General features: G+C 33.9%; 1 non-coding gene across 1 annotated transcript; it reads left to right on the top strand.

The window, feature by feature from the left end:
• The first annotated feature begins 8,396 nt into the window (after positions 1-8,396).
• Positions 8,397-8,503, top strand: LOC111757299 (U6 spliceosomal RNA). Its single transcript, XR_002791676.2, has one exon. It is a non-coding gene; the product is annotated as a U6 spliceosomal RNA (small nuclear RNA).
• The last annotated feature ends 1,071 nt before the right edge of the window (positions 8,504-9,574 follow it).

The following is a 9,574-nucleotide window of genomic DNA, read 5'->3' as shown; positions in this document are numbered from 1 at the left end:
TTACCAACGACATATCTGTCACTTTTCATGCTATTGTTAGACGCCCTGCATGTTCCCGCCTTGAGCCACTGCTCCAAATGTCTCCTCTTCCTGGAATTTTTGGTGTCCTTATCTTGGCAGACTCTTTGAATTTCAAGTTAAATATGGGCTTCCTAACACAAGCAGGCACATCTGCCTTGACCTCTGAACCTACCGGAGTCACTAAGTCGCTTCTAATGTATCACCCAATTTATTTTCCATGCATATAAATGATTACGAGATGATAATTTTCTCATTATTTATTTAATATATTTATTTTTTTTCTATCATTCAAATGTAACATCCTATGCAGGCAAGAAACTGGTTTACTTTCTGCTTCACTTTATTTTAAATGTCTGAAACCATGAATAAATTAATAAAGAAAGTCAGTAAATATACATAAAAATACATAGAAACAATTGAAAATCATTATATTATGCACAAATATTGCTATTTTTACAGTGTCTTTTATATAGTGAAGATCTAATAAAATGTGAGAAGTGCCCAACTGGGAACAGTTAAAAATATTTCAGGTTTAAATAGTATGTAGTATAATAAAGACTCTTGTTATTATTACTATGCTTTTCAGAATAATAATTATATCTTTGATTTGAAAAAAAAATGTGTTAAAAATCTGCAGTTCACTTCTGCAGGAAACATTTTTGAAAAGTACAGAATCTGTAAAAACAATTAGAAACAACTGCTATTCCCTTGTGGTGAATTGTAAAGGTTCTTTAAAGTTGTCCCTCAGGGAAAACAAATTGTATTTTCAAGCATAAAAGAAGTCTCAAAGCATCAGTTTCTCCATCTACAACTGCACGAAGGTAGATTTCATTTGATTTGAAAAGCCTCAGTGCTATTCTTCTGCCTAATAACAGTGTTTAGCTTACAAAGGCATCTGCTCAAGTAGTGGAATTCTCAAAACACTCACCAGAAGTGCTGTGTCCCTTAGCATTTTCTGCATGACTTGATCAAGTTTTAGTAGCTGACAAGTCAATTTATATTCCACCTAGACGTGGATGTGTTGACAGTATTGATATCAGGTTCAGAAAAAGGACATTGTCCAAACAAGTGCTCCACTAAAGTATTTGTAGAATGTCCTTCTTCTGTAACACAGTCCCAGAGTTAGAGTATAATGTGCACATAATGGCAAAATAAAAATCTTGGCAAATTACAGGTTGCAAGTAAAGTTCATAGTATGAAATGAAATGAAATGAAATGAAATGAAATGAAATATGCCACGATAGACATTTCCAAGTCAGAACAGAATTTGTTTAGAACAAACAATAATGAAAATAAAAGATAACTTTTATATTAGTGAAAACATCTCAATAATGTGTAGACTATTAGCTATAATGATCAGTAATATTGTCAGTCTATTATCTTACTGAATTAGTTATGTTTTATGAATTTCAAAGCACATTTGGATGGTTGCAGGTAGAGTAATCCCTATATATTTTGGGATAATCCCACTGCTAGAGAGCAAAAGTAGTGTATGATTAGAAGGAATCAATCTTGCTAATTGGTATTTGTAAATGGATTTGATTCAAAATTATGTACCATTTGTACATATCACCAGTTTTGAATGATCATAACTATTTCCCCCCTTTGCCTATATTATACTATTCATCATATGTTCGCTTCCAGGCTGCCTCTTTAGTCTGTATATCCTATTCCACTGTGGGATAAAGGAAAGGGCGCATGTCGTATAATTTCCGTGAAGGTCAATTGTGAGCCTCGCCCAAGGGCTTCCTTACACATGCACATGCAAACACACATACACTCCACTATACATATGTCAGTGCACTTACTTATCATACTTACTTATCATACGGTGATGAGACACCAGGGAATAATCTTCTACAATAATCATGATTTTCCCAAAATGGGAACGTAAATTAAAAATTTCATTTGACACTGCTCCGGTGTGAAGTTTGAGATCTCCTCTGAGTGAGGCAATGCAGAAGGGACTATTCTCTTCAGTATAACACTCATACCTCGGTGAGTTATATTATGCACAGCCTAGATTGCTTGACGCTTAACTGATTAGAATGTCACAGTGCCGGGACTTTCCCCTCAAGAGAGGTACTCCTCCTTTTTCCATCTCTCATTTTTACCTATCAAAGGGGCCTTTTATTACTAACAATTTCTCCCAATCCTAGTATTATCTAAGACTTATTTCATTGAGCATTAAAACTCCACTTTACCTCTCTGAATTATGCCTAGCTACCCGAGATTGTGAAGTAAATGAATGTGTGAGTGTACCTCTGTGTACAAATATGAAGGTCTAAAGTACAGATACTATAGCAAGTTTTGATTCCATGATGTAACCTTATTTTTGTCTATAACAAAATGAGTTGATCACAATCAGTATTATACTGATCAGATTCATAACTTTCATTTGTATCTTATAGAAGCATCTGGTATCAGTTGTTTTATAGTCTTGAGATTTAATATGAGCATGCATAGTTTCAATCCAATAGATACAGATTTAGAGACTAGAAGAAGAAAGTCTTTTTTGAGTACAACAGTCACATATATAAGTATGCTGTAGGGACCAAAAATATACAGATTCCGTATGTGCAAACATGAACTATCTAACTTAAGAATATTTACGAAGAGTGATTGAAAAAATGCAACAAATACTTAAATTTTTAAAAAAAACTTGTTACAGTAAAAGCTATACTGTCAAGAACAATGCAAGGTCTATTTAAAGCAAAAGGAGTATTTTAAGTAGAAATATTAATGCAATTGGATCTTATAATATAATAACTTTTTACAATTAAAATGTTCACCTTCCTTGTTTTTTACCATACCTCATTGGCCACTTATGGCAATTTCTGTAAAATTTCTTTTAGCATTTTCTAAGAATTATGATACATTCTTATCCATCTTACTTACCAGATCTGGCACTGAATCTGACTTCTGGCCTTTTCTCTAAATTAACATAACAATTCAGTCCCTTTCTCCTCATTGAGACACAATAACTGCTATCTGCAATTCAAACAAGGAGAAGCTTATTATGATTCATGTTTACAGAAAGATAGCTGCTCAGGGGCAGAACAAGCAAGGGGAGGAGCTAGAAAGGGAGCCTGCCTTTTTCAGTCAGACTGGACTTCCTAATAACACATTCAGCTACTGAACAAAATCCACTAGTGGGGACAGCGCCCCTGTGACCCAACCTCCTTTCAAAAGCCTCACCCCTGAATGCGTGGGAGTCTTGAGAGATATTTGATTTAAAATATTAAAAAGATAAATGCTTTTATTTGATTCAAGACATTGAGGCAATCACAACAGTGCAACTAAAGAAATTTATGAAAGAGGACTTCCAGACTGGCTTCAAAATTTGTCAAGAATGATTGGATAACTGCGTGAAGTAAGTGGAAGTGTTTGCTGGGGTACTGATGGTAAGGTGTCTTTTCTGAAATAACTCTTTAAAAAAATACAAACATTTACTAAACTATGCACTACCTCATAAGTTCTTTCATCCCACTATCCAATGACATTGATTGTGCTGGTGTCATTTACTTTTCTTATTTCTTTCCAAACTGTTGTCCACCATCCAAAAGTGGCCTCTCACGTACCCTCTCCACAGCAGCAGAGTTATGCACATTGCTCCGATTATTCACTTTATACAAAGATATTCCATTGCATGTGCGATTTTGTGATCTGTGTAGCATGGACAAACATGAAGGACGATAAGGAAACGCTGAATTATTGCTTGATATATTGTTCTCATATCCCTTCTTTATGTCTTTTATCCAGAATCCTGTGTTTCCAGCACACAATGCCACGTTATTTGCTATACATGGTTCCTAGAGAAGAATCAGTAAATACCTTTCCAGTGTATCTACTCTCTGCAGGAGCAATAATTCAGTGAGACGGTGACATGTCTTTATGAAATTCATTTTGTACACAGGGCATAAATAAACATTTTTGCTTACCTGATGTTGCAAAAAAGGACTGTGCAAGTACTAATAGGAAAGGGTGAATTTGCAGTTCTTAAGAGTTCTTCACTTTCATAGATTCAGTTTCGAAAAGCACCCAATTTCAAGTTTTAGAAATATTAGATCAGACCAAATACTTAAACCCACCTGACCAAATTCGTACCAGGAATCTCAACAGCTACTCAGAGAAGATGCAGAGCAATGGATCCTGTTACGCTATCTACATTTACATCTCCAGGGCATTCCTGGAGGAATGGTATTAACTTGGGCAAATAAGTCACTTCAACTCTTAGTTTCTGTTCTGCCCTTGTAGTTACACTGAAATTCTTTTCATTGTGAAGAATTAACTTCATTTATTTGTGAAATATTTAAAACAGTGCCTAAATGTATTTTCCAAGAAATATTTGAGCAGATTAAAATATGGACCATAGTTCCCAGTGAGTTCCTGCATGGTCTATTTTTCTGGAAGTATCTGGCAGATACTTCTGTTGCTCAATTAACATCTGCTAAATACTCTCCTTAGTTAGGGTTTTCTGAATCCACAAGAAAGTGAATGCAAAACTCTCCAATTTCCCAAAATTTATGACATCATAAGTCAAAGATAAAAATGAGAAACCTTAGTAGACCATTGTTATAGTTGCGTTTTTTTTTTTCCAGCAAATTTGAGATGTTCATTTTAAAGTTGTTTTTATTTGCATTTCTATTATTTCAGACTTTTTATTTTTACTCATACACGCTTGAGTACATAATATTTACATTCATCATGTGGGGTTGGCACACATATGTAACACATCTTAATTCTTTTACTTCTCCTTTCTTTCACTTTCTGCCCCTCCATCTATTCATCCCCTTCTCATTCACCAAAGATCTATTTCCTTGCTCCCAATTATTTGTCTTTTATTTTGCACTTTATGTTATCTATATGTTGGGTTTCCATAAAAGGGAAATTACATAATATTTAAGTCTGTGTGAATTTATTTCACTTAATACTACTGTCCCAGGATATATCCATTTCTCTACTATTGTTAAACTATGAAAGATTTTTAGCTGGGTGCAGTGGTGCATGCCGTAATCCCAGCGCTTGGAGGCTCAGGCAAGAGCACTGCTGAGAGTAAGAGGCCAGTGAGCGCTACAAAGTGAATTGGTGATCAGTCTGAGTTGCCATAGCAAGGGCTGTCTCAAAAAAAAGTTATTGATAATAAAATTATAAGTATATTCAGTGTTAAATTAATCGCACTCCAATATTGATTAAATATTGCTTCAGAAATAAAGTTTGGAAAAAATTTAATCCTCCTTTCTCATGATATTCTTAAAATTCTTCCACTATTCACAATCCAGAGTAAACCAAAAAAAGATGCCTGTTTTTATCACCAAAAGCAGTGACATTTACAGTAATCATATTCATCTTTACCATAGAAACGAAAAAAGTCTGTGGGAGGGGTGCATTTGTTTTCTATTAAATGATCACATCTTGAATGCTTATCTCTTGATTTACTCAACCTCATTACTTGTTCAGTCACAAATATTTTCATATATTATTCCACTATTGTCTAGGGATCATAAGATGAAGATTTTTGGGGTCAGGAAATATCATTTTTGTACATAAAGTACAAACCACGTTTTGAGATATATATATATATATATATATATATATATATATATATATATATATTTATATATGCAGCAAAAAGACAAATCCCAGCCTCTGTGTTATATTTTGGGAAATAATTATTTAATAAAGTGTTAAAAATGATTATCAGACCTATCATTATTTGAAATAATTATAAAGTCAAACATTTTCTCATCTATAAATTCAACATTACTTTCTAAAGCTTTTTTAAACTTTAGAAAATCTTAGTAATTGTTATATTAGCTATTTTTACCAGATTCATTATTTTGATATCTAAAATTATCACTGTTTCTCACACAATTTTTATGAATCTTTAATCTTCATAATCCTATATGGCAAAAAGATTTTTTAATTCCTATTTTTACCCTTGAGAAACTAAATGTCAGAGAAGAATGACATTCATGCAGAGTCACAGAACTTATAAATGGCAAAGCTAGAATTTCTTCCAGTCTTTCTATGTCACCTCTGAGATCCTTGTTCCCACACTCAGGAGGTGCAACTAGATAAGCTTTTTTAGTTTACATGAAAATAGAAAGAGATATAAAAGTGGTTTTAGTCACTTACTCATTTTTCCTAAAATAATTTACTGTTAGCTGTTAACTTTCCTCAAGGAAATAAAGTGATTTTTCAAATATTATGTTATAAATTTTAATAGAAGAATGGAGACTGACACTAAGATCTTTTGCGGACAGGAAAGCTGCAGTACTTCCTCAGGGACAATTTAACTGCTTTTGTAAGATCAAATGTGGCAACTCTGACTTTCAGTGTTTCTTTGTAAGCTAAGTCTTTTCTCGACCTCATTCAGAGCTTCAAACTATGAGTAAATGATTTTGAATTATGGATAAAATATGCTCTTGCCAATATTAATATGGGAAATAAACTTTAAGGATGAGAAAGCAATGAAAAGTTACAGATGACTGTCATGTGTGTCATTTACTTGCAATGTAGCAATTTTAGGGGCAGATTTTATAGGATTGACAGATTTTATTCAAAACTACATTAGAAATTAAGGGTCTGAATCTATGGAATGAAAAGGCTGCTGTCTACTAACATGATCATTGAAAAGATAACGGTGAATTTTATATCTCAATGTAAATAAAATTGCTCCTTATACTGAGATAGTAAATGTACTTACAAAGAAAAAATAAACGTAAGCTTGCCAGAAAGTAAGAGCAGAATGTCTACAAATGCTTATAAGAGACTGTATGTGGCTACAATTCATGTGCCCAGCAACATTGAAGTTAATGACTAAAGTAGGATGAGACTTCCATAGAAAAAAATTGTCATTCATACAAATATTGTAAATCCTGAAGATTCTGCATTGACAGAATGTTCTAATCAATGAAAGGATAAGAGGTATCATGGAAGTAACACCATAGATTAAAAAAAAAAAAGTTTCATTTTTCAAAGGCACCACTCCATTCCTGCTCATCCAGTGACTTGGCAGTGCCACCAAGGAGTTTAAAGTAAAGATGCAAATTGCAGGCATGTCCTTGCTTTGTGGGGAGTACGGAGAAAAGGGCTTCAATGTTTTACCTTTTTCTCTTCCTTCCAGATTTTCTTCCTAAGTTTCTAAAGATGAAATCGCACCAATAGATGCCTAAAGAGCACCATGTGACTCAAACATATTTACCAGGAGCATCACTTGGTTAAAATTTCATACCACATGAAAATTCCCAGTTCACCCTCAAAGTTCTATCTACAAACTAGAACATCTGCAAGTTATCCCTTTCCCCACCCTTTCAGTTGTCTTTGCTTTGTTTCTACTTCAATGTTCTTTTTTTCTTTTCTTTATTAACGTGTAAAATAATTACTATTCTTCCATGACTTTTGAAATCAGTATTGTCAAAAACTTGAGAAGCTATGATACCTTAATATTTTTCAAAAGGATATAATCTAACTTTGTTTAAACTGAATGAGTATGACTACATTAAATTCAGTCCATCAGCAGTACTTTTAGTACAGTAGTTAACAGTAGTTTTGCAAGGCAGCAGAATAAGACAGCTTTTGCTGTGCACAGTTCAATTACCATGGTTCAATTAAACAAAAGAAATTTCCCAATATCATGGGTCAAATTTCAATTTTCACACTCTAATTCTTGTGATTACATAAAGTACAAATTTCTTTGCTGCTTTTTATGTGCCAGTTACTATATAAATAACAGAAGTATATTCGATCAACGACTATTTACAACATCATTTTCAGTGTTTTTCCTTCTATGACTTCAACTCCATTAGATGCCATATAAAAGTGAGGAAATGCAATGTTTGTCATTTGTTTAGGTTATTTTGTTTGACACAATGTCCTCAAAAATTTCCCCACATTGTACAAATAATGTCACTTCACCTTTTTAAAACTCGCAAGTATTCTACTGTGTATTTGCACATATTTCCTCTACTTTGATTGACACATAGGTTAAAGAGGGAATTGGGCATCAAAGATGAAATTTGAGGAAAGAAATTAAAAGTGATAATGCTAGAAGCAAAATTCACACAAAAAATGGACTTATAAGAGAAATAGCTGCTTGTGGTAATACCCTGCTACCATTTGGGAAACTAAAGATAAACAAGCACAGGAAATTAATGCTGATGTGAACAAGGAAAATGATGTTGACCATAATAAATAAGTAAATAAGTATGTTCCAGAAAAAATGATAGCAGCAAAAACTATTTTGCTTAAAGGTAGCAAAAAGGGTAAAATACTGAGTGTTGATCTACATTTTAAAGGATTACAATAATTTAGCAAGGCTTAGAAAAGATGTCCACTGCACAGTTTTTGTTACTCAAAAAGAAAAGATTTCAGTGCTGGCTTTGGCAACACATACCCTAAAATTGGAAAAATACAGAGAAGTTCAACATGATCCTTATGCAAGGATGACATACAAAAGCATGAAGTGTTTCATGTTATAAAACAATAAATACTGCCTGAGAGAAATTTCTCTGGACATTTGCTTTTGACTTCTTGTCTCCTTTTCCAAGACCACTAATCCCTTCTCAAAAGCATTTTGCAATCAGGAAAACTCTTGGCTAACAAACATCGATTCCTTCATAATTTTGTCCCTTTGTTCATCTCCTGGCTTTCAAGTCAGATATCCAAGGCTCTCAAAGCACTCCCAAGGGCCAGCTGGGTTGCCATCACTTCAGTCTAGGTGAGAAGAATGGTGTGACAAGACAAGACCTGGGCAGAAGCAAATCTCCACCTGTGCTGCAATCACCAGTGGAAACGATTCTTCATGCCCATAATAAAGGTTTGTCAACCATCCAAGAGGAAAATTAATTACGAAATACTTCTGTGGCATGAAGGAGACAAACATGGGTTCTAAATGTAAGTGCCATATGAACAAGTCACATCTTAAAAAGACTAAAATCCTCTCTCCCCTAAGACCAAGGAAATTCTGACCTACTTGAAGCCAGCAAAACTTGAAGGTCATGGGAAATTTCCTAAATGGTAACAATCACCATAGATTTCCTGAATTTTGGGGTAATATTCTCTTACAAATTTAATGGTAAAAGACTAGCTGTAGGAAATAGACTAACATTAATCAAAATCCTTTTTTTTCACCATTTTAAGTGTGAAAAAAAGAGAAAGAAGTATAATTGGATTCTGTGTCTATCTTATTTTCCAAGACTGGAATCTTATAATCACCAGGTTCAGAAAGCAATATGTCAACTATTTCAAAAGACAGATATATGACTATATTTTTCTTAAGTGTTTCAAAATTGTTACCCTTCTAAAAAGCACTAGGTAACCTTTGAATAAAAAGAAAACTTAAAAAAATTGACTCAGAAAGTTGGCTGTTCCTTCAGTTGGTCAGTTTTCCTGTTGCTGACAAGAAATATGTGACATAAATAACTTAAAGGAGGGAATGGCTTGTTTTGCTCACACTTTCAGAAGTATCTGTCCATTGTAGCCTGGTTCATTTGCTGTGGACCTGAGCTGAGGCAGAGCCTCATGGCAGAATTGAGTGTTGGACCAAAGC

This window comes from Cavia porcellus, unplaced genomic scaffold (assembly GCF_034190915.1).
Source record: "Cavia porcellus strain 051 isolate PalLab524CR breed Dunkin Hartley unplaced genomic scaffold, mCavPor4.1 scaffold_24, whole genome shotgun sequence".
Classification (NCBI taxonomy): domain Eukaryota; kingdom Metazoa; phylum Chordata; class Mammalia; order Rodentia; family Caviidae; genus Cavia; species Cavia porcellus.
This window is presented reverse-complemented; position numbering and strand designations above follow the sequence as displayed.